This window comes from Carassius gibelio, chromosome B7, assembly GCF_023724105.1.
Source record: "Carassius gibelio isolate Cgi1373 ecotype wild population from Czech Republic chromosome B7, carGib1.2-hapl.c, whole genome shotgun sequence".
NCBI classification, from domain to species: domain Eukaryota; kingdom Metazoa; phylum Chordata; class Actinopteri; order Cypriniformes; family Cyprinidae; genus Carassius; species Carassius gibelio.
The window spans coordinates 204,071-223,103 of record NC_068402.1 but is presented as its reverse complement, the minus strand read 5'-3'; the positions used below and the strand labels follow the sequence as shown (position 1 = coordinate 223,103).

The window sequence follows — 19,033 nt, the reverse complement described above, 5'->3', positions numbered from 1 at the left end:
GAGCCCATTAGTGGTCTTCCGCTGCCATCTAGTGGTTATAAATTGCATTTACTCAAACAACACTGTGTTTTTAAACATAACTGTTAAAGTGTTGTTGTTATTTTTTTTTTGCCCTATCTCTCTTAAATTTTGCATGCTTGTTTAGAATGAAATTATGCATTACTTTACACAGTTTTGATAATTTGTGGGATTTCTATTTGTATTAATAGGCCTTTGTGCCTCTGGGGTGGTCTCGGCCAACCAGAATGTATGGATGACATTTAAACACATCCAAAAGACAGACACACACACACACTGAAAATAAATGATTAAACTTGTTTTTAAGAGTTTAGATGTCATTCAGGTTTCACTGTAATCACAATGTGGCAAAATTGTAAAAAAATGATGTGTATGTACGAACAAAATGGAAAACATTGAATCAATGAGATGTAAAATGTTATAACACTTCTGCAAACAGATATGATAGAATAGATAAAATAAATATGCTTTAAAACAGCTAGTTTCATCATATGCATGCTCCTGGGAGCATTTTAGGCAGAATTGGTCACTTTTGCATGAAAAGTTACATTGCCACTAGAAATATGCTATTCTCACTCAGAAACGCTGTTCTGAGCTAGATATGCTTTAAAACAGCTAGTTTCATCATATGCATGCTCCTGGGAGCATTTTAGGCAGAATTGGTCACTTTTGCATGAAAAGTTACATTGCCACTAGAAATATGCTATTCCCACTCAGAAACGCTGTTCTGAGCTAGATATGCTTTAAAACAGCTAGTTTCATCATATGCATGCTCCTGGGAGCATTTTAGGCAGAATTGGTCACTTTTGCATGAAAAGTTACATTGCCACTAGAAATATGCTATTCTCACTCAGAAACGCTTTTCTGAGCTAGATATGCTTTAAAACAGCTAGTTTCATCATATGCATGCTCCTGGGAGCATTTTAGGCAGAATTGGTCACTTTTGCATGGAAAGTTACATTGCCACTAGAAATATGCTATTCTCACTCAGAAACGCTGTTCTGAGCTAGATATGCTTTAAAACAGCTAGTTTCATCATTTGCATGCTCCTGGGAGCATTTTAGGCAGAATTGGTCACTTTTGCATGAAAAGTTACATTGCCACTAGAAATATGCTATTCTCTCTCAGAAACGCTGTTCTGTGCTAGATATGCTTTAAAACAGCTAGTTTCATCATATGCATGCTCCTGGGAGCATTTTAGGCAGAATTGGTCACTTTTGCATGAAAAGTTACATTGCCACTAGAAATATGCTATTCTCTCTCAGAAACGCTGTTCTGAGCTAGATACGCTTTAAAACAGCTAGTTTCATCATATGCATGCTCCTGGGAGCATTTTAGGCAGAATTGGTCACTTTTGCATGAAAAGTTACATTGCCACTAGAAATATGCTATTCTCACTCAGAAACGCTGTTCTGAGCTAGATACGCTTTAAAACAGCTAGTTTCATCATATGCATGCTCCTGGGAGCATTTTAGGCAGAATTGGTCACTTTTGCATGAAAAGTTACATTGCCACTAGAAATATGCTATTCTCACTCAGAAACGCTGTTCTGAGCTAGATATGCTTTAAAACAGCTAGTTTCATCATATGCATGCTCCTGGGAGCATTTTAGGCAGAATTGGTCACTTTTGCATGAAAAGTTACATTGCCACTAGAAATATGCTATTCTCTCTCAGAAACGCTGTTCTGAGCTAGATATGCTTTAAAACAGCTAGTTTCATCATATGCATGCTCCTGGGAGCATTTTAGGTAGAATTGGTCACTTTTGCATGAAAAGTTACATTGCCACTAGAAATATGCTATTCTCACTCAGAAACGCTGTTCTGTGCTAGATATGCTTTAAAACAGCTAGTTTCATCATATGCATGCTCCTGGGAAGATGAAAGAGTGCTTAAATTAAAAAAATGCACATTTAAGTGCTTGATATATTCAAAGAAAAGGCTCTGAAAAATTTAAAAATTCAAAAATAAACAAATTGGCCTCGGGCCTTCGAGGTGGCCTCTTCCTGGGCAGAGAAAAATTATGGGGGCAAAGTGAACGCAGACACCCGCTGGTCCCTGATTTCCTGGGCTTTGTGGATGTGCCAATGTTTCCTCCTCAAACAATTCAGCTGTGATAAGAGCTTCTGCTTGTTCTACAGTGTCTGCGTTCACTTTGCCCCCATAATTTTTCTCTGCCCAGGAAGAGGCCACCTCGAAGGCCCGAGGCCAATTTGTTTATTTTTGAATTTAAAAATATAAAAAAAATTAAAAAATAAAATAAATGTTTTCTTCTCTGAGCTCAATTAAATTTTTTAGTAGGGGGAGCTACTGTAGCAGTTGGGGGTCTGGAGGCTGCCACTTGCGCATATGTGTGAGGGCCCGCTGGTCCCTGATTTCCTGGGCTTTGTGGATGTGGCACTGTTTCCTCCTCAAACAATTCAGCTGTGATAAGAGCTTCTGCTAGTCCGTTTTTCAGCAACTTTTGTGGAATATTCCTTTAATTACACAAGTTTTAGAATTTAAATGACGTTAATTGATGGACTGGAGTCATGTGGATTACTTGTGGATTATTGTGATGGTCATGTGGATTAATATGTGTTGTAAAATAAAACAAAGGGGTGCTAAAAACACAAATAAGTGTGTGAAAGTAAAAAAAAAATGGGTCTGTGAAGATAGTAACACAAAAAAGTGTACACTAAAACAAAAAAAATAAACTTATTAGAGTGTGTAAGGGAAGATGAAAGAGTGCTTAAATTCAAAAAATGCACATTTAAGTGCTTGATATATTCAAAGAAAAGGCTCTGAAAAATTTAAAAATTCAAAAATAAACAAATTGGCCTCGGGCCTTCGAGGTGGCCTCTTCCTGGGCAGAGAAAAATTATGGGGGCAAAGTGAACGCAGACACTGTAGAACAAGCAGAAGCTCTTATCACAGCTGAATTGTTTGAGGAGGAAACATTGCCACATCCACAAAGCCCAGGAAATCAGGGACCAGCGGGTGTCTGCGTTCACTTTGCCCACATAATTTTTCTCTGCCCAGGAAGAGGCCACCTCGAAGGCCCGAGGCCAATTTGTTTATTTTTGAATTTTGATTTTTTTTTATATTTTAGGCAAAAACAAATAGTTCAAAGTTAATGATGGATTCTTTTATTACAAACACACAGATTTTTGGTTCACGTGACGTTAATTGATGGACTGGAGTCATGTGGATTACTTGTGGATTATTGTGATGGTCATGTGGATTAATATGTTTAGTAAAATAAAACAAAGGGGTGCTAAAAACACAAATAAGTGTGTGAAAGTAAAAAAAAATAAATGGGTCTGTGAAGATAGTAACACAAAAAAGTGTACACTAAAACAAAAAAATTAAAATATTCAAAATTCAAAAATAAACAAATTGGCCTCGGGCCTTCGAGGTGGCCTCTTCCTGGGCAGAGAAAAATTATGGGGGCAAAGTGAACGCAGACACTGTACACTTACACACTATAATAAGTTTAATTTTTTTGTTTTAGTGTACACTTTTTTGTGTTACTATCTTCACAGACCCATTTTTTTTTACTTTCACACACTTATTTGTGTTTTTAGCACCCCTTTGTTTTATTTTACAACACATATTAATCCACATGAGCATCACAATAATCCACAAGTAATCCACATGACTCCAGTCCATCAATTAACGTCATGTGAAGCAAAAAGCTGTGTGTTTGTAATAAAATAATCCATCATTAACTTTGAACTATTTGTTTTTGCCTAAAATATGAGATTTTAAACTGTGATAAGAGCTTCTGCTTGTTCTACAGTGTCTGCGTTCACTTTGCCCCCATAATTTTTCTCTGCCCAGGAAGAGGCCACTTCGAAGGCCCGAGGCCAATTTGTTTATTTTTGAATTTAAAAATATAAAAAAAATAAAAAAATAAAATAAATGTTTTCTTCTCTGAGCTCAATTAAATTTTTTAGTAGGGGGAGCTACTGTAGCAGTTGGGGGTCTGGAGGCTGCCACTTGCGCATATGTGTGAGGGCCCGCTGGTCCCTGATTTCCTGGGCTTTGTGGATGTGGCACTGTTTCCTCCTCAAACAATTCAGCTGTGATAAGAGCTTCTGCTTGTTCTACAGTGTCTGCGTTCACTTTGCCCCCATAATTTTTCTCTTCCCAGGAAGAGGCCACCTCGAAGGCCCGAGGCCAATTTGTTTATTTTTGAATTTTTATTTTTTTTTATATTTTAGGCAAAAACAAATAGTTCAAAGTTAATGATGGATTCTTTTATTACAATCACACAGCTTTTTGCTTCACATGACGTTAATTGATGGACTGGAGTCATGTGGATTACTTGTGGATTATTGTGATGGTCATGTGGATTAATATGTGTTGTAAAATAAAACAAAGGGGTGCTAAAAACACAAATAAGTGTGTGAAAGTAAAATAAAATGGGTCTGTGAAGATAGTAACACAAAAAAGTGTACACTAAAACCAAAAAATTAAACTTATTAGAGTGTGTAAGGGAAGATGAAAGAGTGCTTAAATTAAAAAAATGCACATTTAAGTGCTTGATATATTCAAAGAAAAGGCTCTGAAAATTTTAAAAATTCAAAAATAAACAAATTGGCCTCGGGCCTTCGAGGTGGCCTCTTCCTGGGCAGAGAAAAATTATGGGGGCAAAGTGAACGCAGACACTGTACACTTACACACTCTAATAAGTTTAATTTTTTTGTTTAGTGTACACTTTTTTGTGTTACTATCTTCACAGACCCATTTTTTTTTTACTTTCACACACTTATTTGTGTTTTTAGCACCCCTTTGTTTTATTTTACAACACATATTAATCCACATGAGCATCACAATAATCCACAAGTAATCCACATGACTCCAGTCCATCAATTAACGTCATGTGAAGCAAAAAGCTGTAAGTTTGTAATAAAATAATCCATCATTAACTTTGAACTATTTGTTTTTGCCAAAAATATGAGATTTTAAACTGTGATAAGAGCTTCTGCTTGTTCTACAGTGTCTGCGTTCACTTTGCCCCCATCATTTTTCTCTGCCCAGGAAGAGGCCACTTCGAAGGCCCGAGGCCAATTTGTTTATTTTTTTATTTAAAAATATAAAAAAAAAAAAAAAAAAAAAAAAAATGTTTTCTTCTCTGAGCTCAATTTAATTTTTTAGTAGGGGGAGCTACTGTAGCAGTTGGGGCTCTGGAGGCTGCCACTTGCGCATATGTGTGAGGGCCCGCTGGTCCCTGATTTCCTGGGCTTTGTGGATGTGGCACTGTTTCCTCCTCAAACAATTCAGCTGTGATAAGAGCTTCTGCTTGTTCTACAGTGTCTGCGTTCACTTTGCCCCCATAATTTTTCTCTGCCCAGGAAGAGGCCACCTCGAAGGCCCGAGGCCAATTTGTTTATTTTTGAATATATCAAGCACTTAAAAGTGCATTTTTTGAATTTAAGCACTCTTTCATCTTCCCTTACACTCTTATAAGTTTATTTTTTTTGTTTTAGTGCACACTTTTTTGTGTTACTATCTTAACAGACCCATTTATTTCTTTTTCACTTACATACATGGTGTTTAGAAAGAAAATTAAAAAATTAAATTGAGCTCAGAGAAGAAAACATTTAATTTACACAAGTCATGCCTGAAGAAGACACAGAAAGTTGTCGAGATTTTAAACTATATAGAAGTACACAAGCCTTGGTTTTCCGTAAAGGGAGACCAGCGAGGCCCAGAGAGAGAGGCACGGGCTGAGTTAGGTAAGTAAAATCTCTAATTTTATTTCTAAACACCATTTAGGCTCCTAGGCATTTAGGGTCTAGGCTCCTCCCCTCTGTTTATTTATGCTGCGGTGCCCGGGGAGGGTTCGGTGCGGGATTTAGAAAGTATACCTGCGGTACAGAAGTGCAGTAGAAAGTATACCTGCGGTACAGAAGTGCAGTAGAAAGTATACGTGCGGTATAGCAGCATAGTAGAAAGTAAACCTGCGGTACAGAAGTGCAGTAGAAAGTATACCTGCAGTACAGAAGTATAGTATTCCAGTTTGACATGTTGCCACGGCAACAATTTTTTAGATATCAATATCCCCCTTGCAAATTTATATCGGCTGTGTTTTAACATTATTCTGATGAAGTTTGAAGCAAATCGAGTAATAATAAGATGCTGAATTCAAATCATTTTGAAAATGACACACTTCCTTCTGCCAGTTGGTGGCGCTATAACTTTGACTCCTAATAGTCACATATATGCGATCGACATTATACAACGAATAATCTGATGAAGTTTGATTAAAATCAGGAAATGTATGTGGATGGTATTAGACACTTGCTGTTTCTAATTTCTTGCCATAATTTCAACGCCTCGCCACGAGCAAACCGTTCGAGATATCAAAAATCCCCTGGCAATTTTTCATCCCCAGTGTCTTGAGATCATGTTGACCGAGTTTGGCGGCAATCGAGAAAAAAACCTATGACAAGTATTTCAAATTCCAGAGCATGCGCTTTTTACATAACTCTAAATAGCTGACTTCCTGTTGGGTGGAGCCTATGACATGCAATACGAAAGTTGTTCGGCACGATGAGATCTATATGTGTACTGAGTTTCATATGAATATGTGCAAGTATGTGTGAGCTATACATCAACATTTCTGACTGTGTTCCAGGGGGCGCCGTAGAGCCCCTGTGCCACGCCCGGGTCCCAGCCTCTGCAGGCTCCTAAAGGCCACAGATTCCAAAGTGTGCGCGAATTTTCAAGAGTTTTTGAGTATGTTAAGGACCCCAAAAGCCCCCACAACTTTGACGAAAAATTTGAATACTAAACCCTAAATAGCCAACTTCCTGTTGGGCGGAGCCTATGATATGCAATACAAAAGTTGTTTGGATTGATGAGATTTATATGTGTACCGAGTTTCATACGTCTACGAGCAAGAATGTATGATATATGGCCCTCCATATTCCAGGGGGCGCTGTAGAGCCCCTGTGCCACGCCCGTGTATCAGTCTCTGCCCGGCCCTAATGGCCGCAGGTTCCAATCTGTGTGCCAATTTTCAAGACTTTTTAAGCACGTTAAGGGTCCCAAAAGCCCCCGAGACGTTGAAAAAAAAAAAAATAATAATAATAATAATAATAAATATAGCTGCAAGCAGCGATGGCGGGCTCAAGCCACCAATGCCATCGCCACCCCCGGTGGCATCAGGTAAACTGTGCCCAGCGGGCACATGCATTCACAATATCCCTCTGGCAGTGAGGTTTTAAAGGGTATGGCGGTTAAAGGGTTAATCCGAATCATCTAGACTTTAAAATCACATTCACAGAACAATATATATATATATATATATATATATATATATATATATATATACATATATATATATATATATATATATATATATATATATATATATTAGTAACACTTTACAATAAGATTTCATTTATAAACATTATGTTAACATGAACAATATTTATATAGCATTCATTCATGTCATTTAATATTCCAAACTTAAACATTAAAACATTGTTTTATTGTGATTTTTTTTCCAAGCACATTTTACCAATTCCAAGCCATATCAATCTTAATAACTACCATTATTTTTTATTTAATCATTTATGAGTGCTATACAATAGTCCAGGAAAGCTGGAAGAGAAAAACTCCTTATATTCATGTGTGCAGAATTATTAGGCATGTTTTCTTTTACAGATGAAATGCGCTAAAATAGACTTTTAACTCAAACTGTAAGGTCGAAAATTATGAAATACCCATGAGAAATATCAAACACAAATGCAATACAGAAATGGATAAGTTAAGACTTGACCATTGTACAAAAAATACTGACTGGGTCATGAGGTCAGAAAAGAAGAAGAAAAAAGCAGGTCAAGAAGAACTGACAAAAAGAATTGCAAAATAATTAGTAATTAATGTGAAGATTAATTTTTAGTCAATTCTGCAAGACAGACTTTTCAGGAAAGGAGGTGGAATAAAAATGAGCTCCTAAATCTTAATCCTGGATTCTGGAAGATATATTCCTCAAACCATCGGACAAGAGGAGGTGGTGCTGGTCCTTCACGAGTCACTCTAATCTGTTCATAAAGCCTATATATAAAGTCTTAATATGTAGTATTTCACAATACTTCATGGTATTCTAATTAAATCATTTTTTGGAATCTTTGATTTCTCAGAACCTGACACATTGTAATTCTGAGACTCCAGGAAAGTGGCAGTTCTGTAAAATGTTGGCACTGGAGACTAAATGCTCCCTGATAGTTTCACAACTAATTCACTTAACACACACACACACACACACACACACACACACACACACATTACCCACAGTGACAGAGGGACAGAGTGACATCAGATGTATGATAGTTTTTTAATTTTCTATCATCCATATAGTGTTGTATAGTCATGAAACTATGCATATTTCCTCAGAATGACTTGTCTTCTATGTGTAAATTTTTTTTAAGTGTTTAGAAGCTGCACTTAAAAAAATAAAAGACATTTACTGGTTACTTTTTTACTAATATTTTAAAAAATCACCACGACAAAACCATTCAAGCCATTCAAAATTCATCCGCACCTGTACTGTAAGATACATTCTTTAAACTGGTAAAAGAGGATGTGGTGCTGATCCTTCAAGTCACTCAAAACGTATCTGTCCATAAAGCCTATAAAGAATTATTCTTAATATACAGTTCACAATACTTCAGCTTGTTATTCTAATTAAGTGAATGTCATTTTATCAGTAAAATACATAAAATTCATATTATTTTTCTTTGAAAGATTTCTATAAATGATTTAAATCATACTTGTTTCTACAATAATTATTTAAAAGTAATCCTATAGCTCCATCTGGTGGCCATTATTGGTACTAAGAATTGCAAGCTTGATTTATATGTTATGATAGTTTTAAATTTATGCTGGCTCTTGAAAATGATAAAGCTATGAAACTTACTGTGCTTCCTTCAAATGATGACTTCTACGTATATAAAAAATTATGAAGAGTTGGAATTAAAAATTTTAAAGATATAGTAAAATTACTATTGTATTTTTTTTATGTTACTTTAATAAATCGCTATGGCCACACCATTTAAGGTATCCTAAACCCATTCGCAATTTAACATCTTCAGTATATGGCTTCATGTTAAAACAGTTTGGTGTGAACTACTTGTGTCTTCTTGGAGGAGAATGAATTCATTTACAGGCTGAGTTTATCATAAATCCACAATAACATTTATGAGTTCTGTATCAATCAGTGTTGTTGTTTGTTTATTTTTTATTTATTTTTTTCATAGGAAGATAACTGACCCTTTACTCTCCTTTTTAATAAATGTGCTTATAAACCAAGAACAAGCTATTTATAGCTGTATTTATAAACTGCTTACTACTGACTATTAATATTGGGACAAGGCTTTATGAAGCATGAACTGACTATTTACTAATGAGTGCAGTTATTATAAAGTGTTATCAATGCATTTGCTAATCTTAACAAATTAGACATTATTTTACAGTGTTATCAAATCCCTTAAATGATTTGTAAGTGTTTTGTAATGATTTTATTGACCTAAAAGCATTTGTGAAAGTTCTGCTTGCATTACAGCTTAGTCTTGATCTGTGAGCTGAACAGATTTACTGTTACATCCATGAGATTATGTAAATTCAAATAAATATCATGTCACAGGATGTCAGAGGTCAGTATCAAATTAGTTTGAAATTATTATTTGCAGCACAAATAAGGTTTTTTAGGATTTTAAAAAATCCCTAAAACTGTCAGAAAAGGATAAGGCCTAAGATTTCTATGTGAGTGGCTAAATTTGTTTGTTTTTATAACTATAATGCATAAACTATGAAACTATACAAAATGTATAAAAAAGTACAAGTTATTCTTTTCCAATGTTTTTAATTTATTTAATTTTTTTTTTTTTTTTTTTTTTTTTTGGATTTACATTTTAAAAAATTAGCCTACGGCGATCATTCTAAACATCTTGAATAAAACCTGTCAATATTTATTATAGACCACTATAACTGTGTATAATCTAACAAACGAGTTTATTATGAAAATAAAAGCGTGTACACCAGATAACTTGGACGATAAAGAAATTGCTAACAATAGTATAATAGAGCATGTTTTAGGTTTTTAGGCGTTTAGATGCAGAAATGGACAAATCAAATGTAAAATAAAATGTAATTGATTTAATTAAATATAGATTAAGTCTTGTTAGAGCAAAATAATAAATAAATACGTACACACATTAAAAAAGCAGCCAAGATGAATGAGTTTAATTTTTTTATATAGATTAAAATTGAAGACAGAAGCAGCTGGTATATGCGGTCACTTAATATTAAAATCCAGTAGATCCACTTCAGATTTAATTCTCAACAGTTTATGTTCACGTGGCTTCGTTTATATTAGCCAAGCTATTATGTATTTTGAAATAATCTTGTCCGTGATGTGTTCGTTCTTACGACGAAAGGCAGAATCCTGCAGCTCGAGAGATATATGTTATTCTGCCAGTCGCGCTTTCAAATAGTCTTGCACACTTAAACGGGTCACAAACACCTGCATTTAGCTCGTGTTGTGTTATAATGGATGTATTGTGTGCATTTATGGCAATAATTTATTTTAAAAAGCTCTTAAACAAGAATAAATTCGTTTGTTTTGAGCTCTGAGACACTGTGCGCGCTGATCGGAGGCAGTGATTTCAGATAGGCAGCCGCAAATATTTCATTTTCACACAAACAGTTCAAAAACATCTTAATTTAGCTCTTGGTGTGCTCTAATTGGTGAATTGTGTGATATCGCTGCAATACTTTATTTTTAATAGCTATAAAACAAGAATAGACTCGTTTTTTCTGAGCTCATCATTCCACACGCTCCTGCTCAGAGCGGTGATTCATCTCTCGTGTTTCTCACGTATCACTGACCACACATCAATTATTAATGAGCCCTGACCTGATAATAATCATATATGTTGGTTTAGCTTGTCACTGTGAATTAAATCCAAGTATTTATTTGTATTTTAACCGATTTAAAATCGAAACCAAAAGACAGTCTCCTCCCTTTTTTAGTCCGGTAACTGAACCTGTAGGGGCGCTATTTCTCTCAGACAATGGAAGTCTAAGCACACACACTCAAACAGATGGACAGAGTGAGATGAGATGTCTGACAGTTTTTTAATTTTCTGTTATCCATACAGTGTTGTAAAGTCATGAAACTATGCATATTTACTCAGAATAACTTTTTTTTCTGTATGAAAAAAGGTTTTGAAGTGTTTGGAATTTAAAAATGCAGGAAAATTAATAATTCCATCTTTATTGTCATTTAAAAAAATCACCACGACAAAACCATCCAAGCTATCCAAAACCCATTCACAATTTAAGTTCCTCAATGTTTTTTCAACATGTAGACCAAGTTTGGTGTGTATAGTGTTACTCTCCTCTGAGCAGTATGCATTAATTCACGGCTAAATGTAAAAAATAATCCACATTCAAATCAAAATAGCCGACTTCCTGTTGGTCGTAGCTGATGACTGTGAATTAGAAAGTTGTCCGTCTTGATAAGAACAATTTTTGTACTGAGTTTGGTGTCTGTAGCTAAAACTAACCCCCCCACTTTTGACAAAAGGTGGCGCTATAGAGTGCCTATTCCACGCCCTCTTATGAACTTTTGCCTCATTCCTCAAACCATCGAACAAGAGGAGGTGGTGCTGGTCCTTCACGAGTCACTCTAATCTGTTCATTAAGCCTATATATAAAGACTTAATATATAGTATTTCACAATACTTCATGGTATTCTAATTAAATCATTTTTTGGAATCTTAAGTCTCTCAGAGTCCGACACCGAGTAATTCTGGAGACTCCAGGAAAGTGGCAGTTCTGTAAAATGTTGGCGCTGGAGACTAAATGCTCCCTGATAGTTTCACACCTAATTCACTTAACACACACACACACACACACACACACACATTACCCACAGTGACAGTGGGACTGAGTGACATCAGATGTATGATAGTTTTTTTTCAATTTTCTATCATCCATATAGTGTTGTATAGTCATGAAACTATGGTCATGAGACCAGTCATTCTGAGGAAATATGCCTCAGAATGAATTGTCTTCTATGTGTACATTTTTTTTTTTTTTAAGTGTTTAGAAGCTGCACTTTAAAAAAATAAAAAGACATTTACTGGTTCCTTTTTTACTATTATTTCAAAAAACATCACGGCAAAACCATTCAAGCTATCCAAAATTCATTCACACCTATTCTGTAAGATTAATTCTTTAAACAGTGGTAAAAGAGGATGTGGTGCTGAACCTTCAAGAGTCACTCAAAACGTTATCTGTCCATAAAGCCTATAAAGAATTATTCTTAATATACAGTTCAAAATACTTCAGCTTGTTATTCTAATTAAGTGAGGGTCATTTTATCAGTAAAATATATACAATTCATTTTTTTTGAAAGATTTCTATAAATGATTTAAATCATACTCGTTTCTACAATAATTATTTAAAAGTAATCCTATAGCTCCCTCTGGTGGCCATTATAGGTACTAAGAATTGCAAGCTTGATTTATAAGTTATGATAGTTTAAATTTTATGCTGGCTCTTGAAAGTGATAAAGCTATGAAACTTACTGTGCTTCCTTCAAATGAGGACTTCTACTTATATAAAAAATTATGAAGATTTAGAATGAAAAATTGTAAAGATATAGTAAAATAACTATTGTATTTTTTTATGTTACTTTAATAAATCTCTATGGCAACACCATTTAAGCTATCCTAAACCCATTCACAATTTAACATCTTCAGTATATTGGCATCATGTTGAAAAAGGAGTATGGAGTAGTATGAGTAGGAGTATGAATTCATTTGCAGGCTTTATCATAAATCCACAATAAAATTTCTGAGTTCTGTATCAATCTGTGTTGTTGTTTGTTTATTTTTATCTTTTATTTTTCATAGGAAGATAACTTACTCTCATTTTTAATAAATGTGCTTATAAACCAAGGACAAGCTATTTATAGCTGTATTTATAAACTGCTTACTACTGACTATTAATATTGGGACAAGGCTTTATAAAGCATGAACTGACTATTTAATAATGAGTGCAGTTATTATAAAGTGTTATCAATGAATTTGCTAATGTTAACAAATTAGACATTATTTTACAGTGTTATCAAATCCTTAAATGACTCATAAGCATTTGTGAAAGTTCTGCTTGTATTACAGCTTAGTATTGATCTGTGAGCTGAACAGATTTACTGTTACATCCATGAGATTATGTAAATTAAAATAAATATAATGTCACAGGATGTCATAGGTCAGTATCAAATGAGTTTGAAATTATTATTTGCAGCACAAATAAGGTTTTTTTAGGATTTTTAAAAATCCCTAAAACTGTCAGAAAAAGGTTAAGGCCTAAGCTATTTCTATGTGAGTGGCTAATTTTATTTTTGTTTTTATAATTGTAATACACAAACTATGAAATGATACAAAATGTATAAAAAGATAAATAAATAAATACGCACACATTAAAAAAGCAGCCAAGTCGAATGAGTTTCCTTTTTTATATAGATTAAAATTGAAGACAGAAGCAAGTGGTAAATGTGGTCACTTTAATATTCAAATCCAGTAGATCCAGTTTATGTTCACGTGGCTGTTTTCGTTTATAGTCGCCAAGCTATTATGTATTTTGAAATAATCTTGTTCGTTATGTGTTCGTTCGTACGACGAAAGCCAGAATCCTGCAGCTCGAGAGATATGTTATTCTGCCAGTCGCGCTTTCAAATAGTCTTGCACACTTAAACAGGTCACAAACACCTGCATTTAGCTCTTGTTGTGTTACAATGGGTTTATTGTGTGCATTTGTGGTAATATTTTATTTAAAAAAGCTCTTAAACAAGAATAAATTCGTTTGTTTTGAGCTGGACACTGTACGCGCTGATCGGAGGCGGTGATTTCAGATAGGCAGCTGCAAATATTTCATTTTCACACAAACAGTTCAAAAACATCTTAATTTAGCTCTTGGTGTGTTCTAATTGGTTGATTGTGTGATATCGCTGTAATAATTTATTTTTAAAAGCTTTAAAACAGGAATAAATTCGTTTTCTCTGAGCTCTTTACTCCAGACGCTCGTGATCACAGCGGTGATTCATCTCTCCTATTTCTCACGTATCTCTGGCCAGAAATAATTTATCCATGAGCCCTGAACCGGTAATAATCAGATATGTTGGTTTAGCTTGTCAGTGTGAATTAAATCTAAGTATTTGTTTGTATTTTTAACCGATTTAAAAGTGAAAGTAAAAGTCCGGGAATTGAACCTGTAGGGGCGCTATTTCTCTCAGACAATGGAAGTCTGAAGCACATATACTCAAACAGAGGGACAGAGTGAGATGAGATGTCTGACAGTTTTTTTAATTTTCTGTTATCCATACAGTGTTGTAAAGTCGTGAAACTATGCATATTTCCTCAGAATGACTTTTTCATCTGTATGAAAAAATTCTTTGACGTGTTTGGAAGCTTCAATTTAAAAATACAATAATGATTCCCTTTGTAAGGTCATTTAAAAAAATCACCACGGCAAAACCATTCAAGCTATCCAAAATCCATTCACAATTTAAGTTCCTATCAGAAATACTGATGTGTGTTCAGAGTTTTGTGAAATTCTAAGTATGTTATTTGCCTCAAAATCACCTGAGAAGTATTCCAGTTTGACATGTTGCCACGCCAACAATTTTTTAGATATCAATATCCCCCTTGCAGATTTATATCAGCTGTGTTTTAACATTATTCTGATGAAGTTTGAAGCAAATCGAGTAATAATAAGATGCTGAATTCAAATCATTTTGAAAATGACACACTTCCTTCTGCCAGTTGGTGGCGCTATAACTTTGACTCCTAATAGTCACATATATGCGATCGACATCATACAACGAATAATCTGATGAAGTTTGATTAAAATCAGGAACTGTATGTGGATGGTATTAGACACTTCCTGTTTCTCATTTCTCGCCATAATTTCAACGCCTCGCCACGAGCAAACCGTTCGAGATATCAAAAATCCCCTGGCAATTTTTCATCCCCAGTGTCTTGAGATCATGTTGACCGAGTTTGGCGGCAATCGAGAAAAAAACCTATGACAAGTATTTCAAATTCCAGAGCATGCGCTTTTTACATAACTCTAAATAGCTGACTTCCTGTTGGGTGGAGCCTATGACATGCAATACGAAAGTTGTTCGGCACGATGAGATCTATATGTGTACTGAGTTTCATATGAATATGTGCAAGTATGTGTGAGCTATACATCAACATTTCTGACTGTGTTCCAGGGGGCGCCGTAGAGCCCCTGTGCCACGCCCGGGTCCCAGCCTCTGCAGGCTCCTAAAGGCCACAGATTCCAAAGTGTGCGCAAATTTTCAAGAGTTTTTGAGTATGTTAAGGACCCCAAAAGCCCCCACAACTTTGACGAAAAATTTGAATACTAAACCCTAAATAGCCAACTTCCTGTTGGGCGGAGCCCATGATATGCAATACAAAAGTTGTTTGGATTGATGAGATTTATATGTGTACCGAGTTTCATACGTCTACGAGCAAGAATGTATGATATATGGCCCTCCATATTCCAGGGGGCGCTGTAGAGCCCCTGTGCCACGCCCGTGTATCAGTCTCTGCCCGGCCCTAATGGCCGCAGGTTCCAATCTGTGTGCCAATTTTCAAGACTTTTTAAGCACGTTAAGGGCCCCAAAAGCCCCCGAGACGTTGGAAATAATAATAATAATAATAATAATAATAATAAAATATAGCTGCAAGCAGCGATGGCGGGCTCAAGCCACCAATGCCATTGCCACCCCGGTGGCATCAGGTAAACTGTGCCCAGCGGGCACATGCATTCACAATATCCCTCTGGCAGTGAGGTTTTAAAGGATACGGCAGTTAAAGGGTTAATCCGAATCATCTAGACTTTAAAATCACATTCACAGAACAATATATATATTAGTAACACTGTACAATAAGATTTCATTTATAAACATTATGTTAACATGAACAATATTTATATAGCATTCATTCATGTCAGTTAATATTCCAAACTTAAACATGAAAACATTGTTTTATTATGATTTTTTTTCCAAGTACATTTTACCAATTCCAAACCATATAAATCTTAATAACTACCATTATTTTTTATTTAATCATTTATGAGTGTTATACAATAGTCCAGGAAAGCTGGAAGAGAAAAACTCCTTATATTCATGTGTGCAGAATTATTAGGCATGTTTTCTTTTACAGATGAAATGCGCTAAAATAGACTTTTAACTCAAACTGTAAGGTCGAAAATTATGAAATACCCATGAGAAATATCAAACATAAATGCAATACAGAAATGGATAAGTTAAGACTTGACCATTGTACAAAAAATACTGACTGGGTCATGAGGTCAGAAAAGAAGAAGAAAAAAGCAGGTCAAGAAGAACTGACAAAAAGAATTGCAAAATAATTAGTAATTAATGTGAAGATTAATTTTTAGTCAATTCTGCAAGACAGACTTTTCAGGAAAGGAGGTGGAATAAAAATGAGCTCCTAAATCTTAATCCTGGATTCTGGAAGATATATTCCTCAAACCATCGAACAAGAGGAGGTGGTGCTGGTCCTTCACGAGTCACTCTAATCTGTGCATAAAGCCTATATATAAAGACTTAATATATAGTATTTCACAATACTTCATGGTATTCTAATTAAATCATTTTTTGGAATCTTAAGTCTCTCAGAGTCCGACACCGAGTAATTCTGGAGACTCCAGGAAAGTGGCAGTTCTGTAAAATGTTGGCGCTGGAGACTAAATGCACCCTGATAGTTTCACACCTAATTCACTTAACACACACACACACACACATTACCCACAGTGACAGTGGGACTGAGTGACATCAGATGTATGATAGTTTTTTTTTAATTTTCTATCATCCATATAGTGTTGTATAGTCATGAAACTATGGTCATGAGACCAGTCATTCTGAAGAAATATGCCTCAGAATGACTGGTCTTCTATGTGTACATTTTTTTTTTTAAAGTGTTTAGAAGCTGCACTTTAAAAAAATAAAAAGACATTTACTGGTTCCTTTTTTACTATTATTTCAAAAAACATCACGGCAAAACCATTCAAGCTATCCAAAATTCATTCACACCTATTCTGTAAGATTAATTCTTTAAACAGTGGTAAAAGAAGATGTGGTGCTGAACCTTCAAGAGTCACTCAAAACGTTATCTGTCCATAAAGCCTATAAAGAATTATTCTTAATATACAGTTCAAAATACTTCAGCTTGTTATTCTAATTAAGTGAGGGTCATTTTATCAGTAAAATATATACAATTCATTTTTTTTTGAAAGATTTCTATAAATGATTTAAATCATACTCGTTTCTACAATAATTATTTAAAAGTAATCCTATAGCTCCCGCTGGTGGCCATTATAGGTACTAAGAATTGCAAGCTTGATTTATAAGTTATGATAGTTTAAATTTTATGCTGGCTCTTGAAAGTGATAAAGCTATGAAACTTACTGTGCTTCCTTCAAATGAGGACTTCTACTTATATAAAAAATTATGAAGATTTAGAATGAAAAATTGTAAAGATATAGTAAAATAACTATTGTATTTTTTTTATGTTACTTTAATAAATCTCTATGGCAACACCATTTAAGCTATCCTAAACCCATTCACAATTTAACATCTCAGTATATTGGCATCATGTTGAAAAAGGAGTATGGAGTAGTATGAGTAGGAGTATGAATTCATTTGCAGGCTTTATCATAAATCCACAATAAAATTTCTGAGTTCTGTATCAATCTGTGTTGTTGTTTGTTTATTTTTATCTTTTATTTTTCATAGGAAGATAACTTACTCTCATTTTTAATAAATGTGCTTATAAACCAAGGACAAGCTATTTATAGCTGTATTTATAAACTGCTTACTACTGACTATTAATATTGGGACAAGGCTTTATAAAGCATGAACTGACTATTTAATAATGAGTGCAGTTATTATAAAGTGTTATCAATGAATTTGCTAATGTTAACAAATTAGACATTATTTTACAGTGTTATCAAATCCTTAAATGACTCATAAGCATTTGTGAAAGTTCTGCTTGTATTACAGCTTAGTATTGATCTGTGAGCTGAACAGATTTACTGTTACATCCATTAGATTATGTAAATTAAAATAAATATAATGTCACAGGATGTCATAGGTCAGTATCAAATGAGTTTGAAATTATTATTTGCAGCACAAATAAGTTTTTTTTAGGATTTTTAAAAATCCCTAAAACTGTCAGAAAAAGGTTAAGGCCTAAGCTATTTCTATGTGAGTGGCTAATTTTATTTTTGTTTTTATAATTGTAATACACAAACTATGAAATTATACAAAATGTATAAAAAGATAAATAAATAAATACGCACACATTAAAAAAGCAGCCAAGTCGAATGAGTTTCCTTTTTTATATAGATTAAAATTGAAGACAGAAGCAAGTGGTAAATGTGGTCACTTTAATATTCAAATCCAGTAGATCCAGTTTATGTTCACGTGGCTGTTTTCGTTTATAGTCGCCAAGCTATTATGTGTTTTGAAATAATCTTGTCCGTGATGTGTTCGTTCGTACGACGAAAGCCAGAATCCTGCAGCTCGAGAGATATGTTATTCTGCCAGTCGCGCTTTCAAATAGTCTTGCACACTTAAACAGGTCACAAACACCTGCATTTAGCTCTTGTTGTGTTACAATGGGTTTATTGTGTGCATTTGTGGTAATATTTTATTTAAAAAAGCTCTTAAACAAGAATAAATTCGTTAGTTTTGAACTGGACACTGTACGCGCTGATCGGAGGCGGTGATTTCAGATAGGCAGCTGCAAATATTTCATTTTCACACAAACAGTTCAAAAACATCTTAATTTAGCTCTTGGTGTGTTCTAATTGGTTGATTGTGTGATATCGCTGTAATAATTTATTTTTAAAAGCTTTAAAACAGGAATAAATTCGTTTTCTCTGAGCTCTTTACTCCAGACGCTCGTGATCAC

At 34.6% G+C, this 19,033-nt stretch overlaps 2 long non-coding RNA genes across 4 annotated transcripts in view; one reads left to right on the top strand and one right to left on the bottom strand.

The window, feature by feature from the left end:
* LOC127962288 (uncharacterized) overlaps positions 1-19,033 on the bottom strand; it is a 153,310-nt gene that overhangs the window by 7,558 nt on the left and 126,719 nt on the right. The window lies entirely within an intron of this gene.
* LOC127962293 (uncharacterized) overlaps positions 1-19,033 on the top strand; it is an 86,694-nt gene that overhangs the window by 8,588 nt on the left and 59,073 nt on the right. The window contains exon 2 of the long non-coding RNA XR_008154549.1: positions 344-835. This is a non-coding gene — a long non-coding RNA (uncharacterized LOC127962293). The remainder of the gene's footprint in view (positions 1-343; positions 836-19,033) is intronic.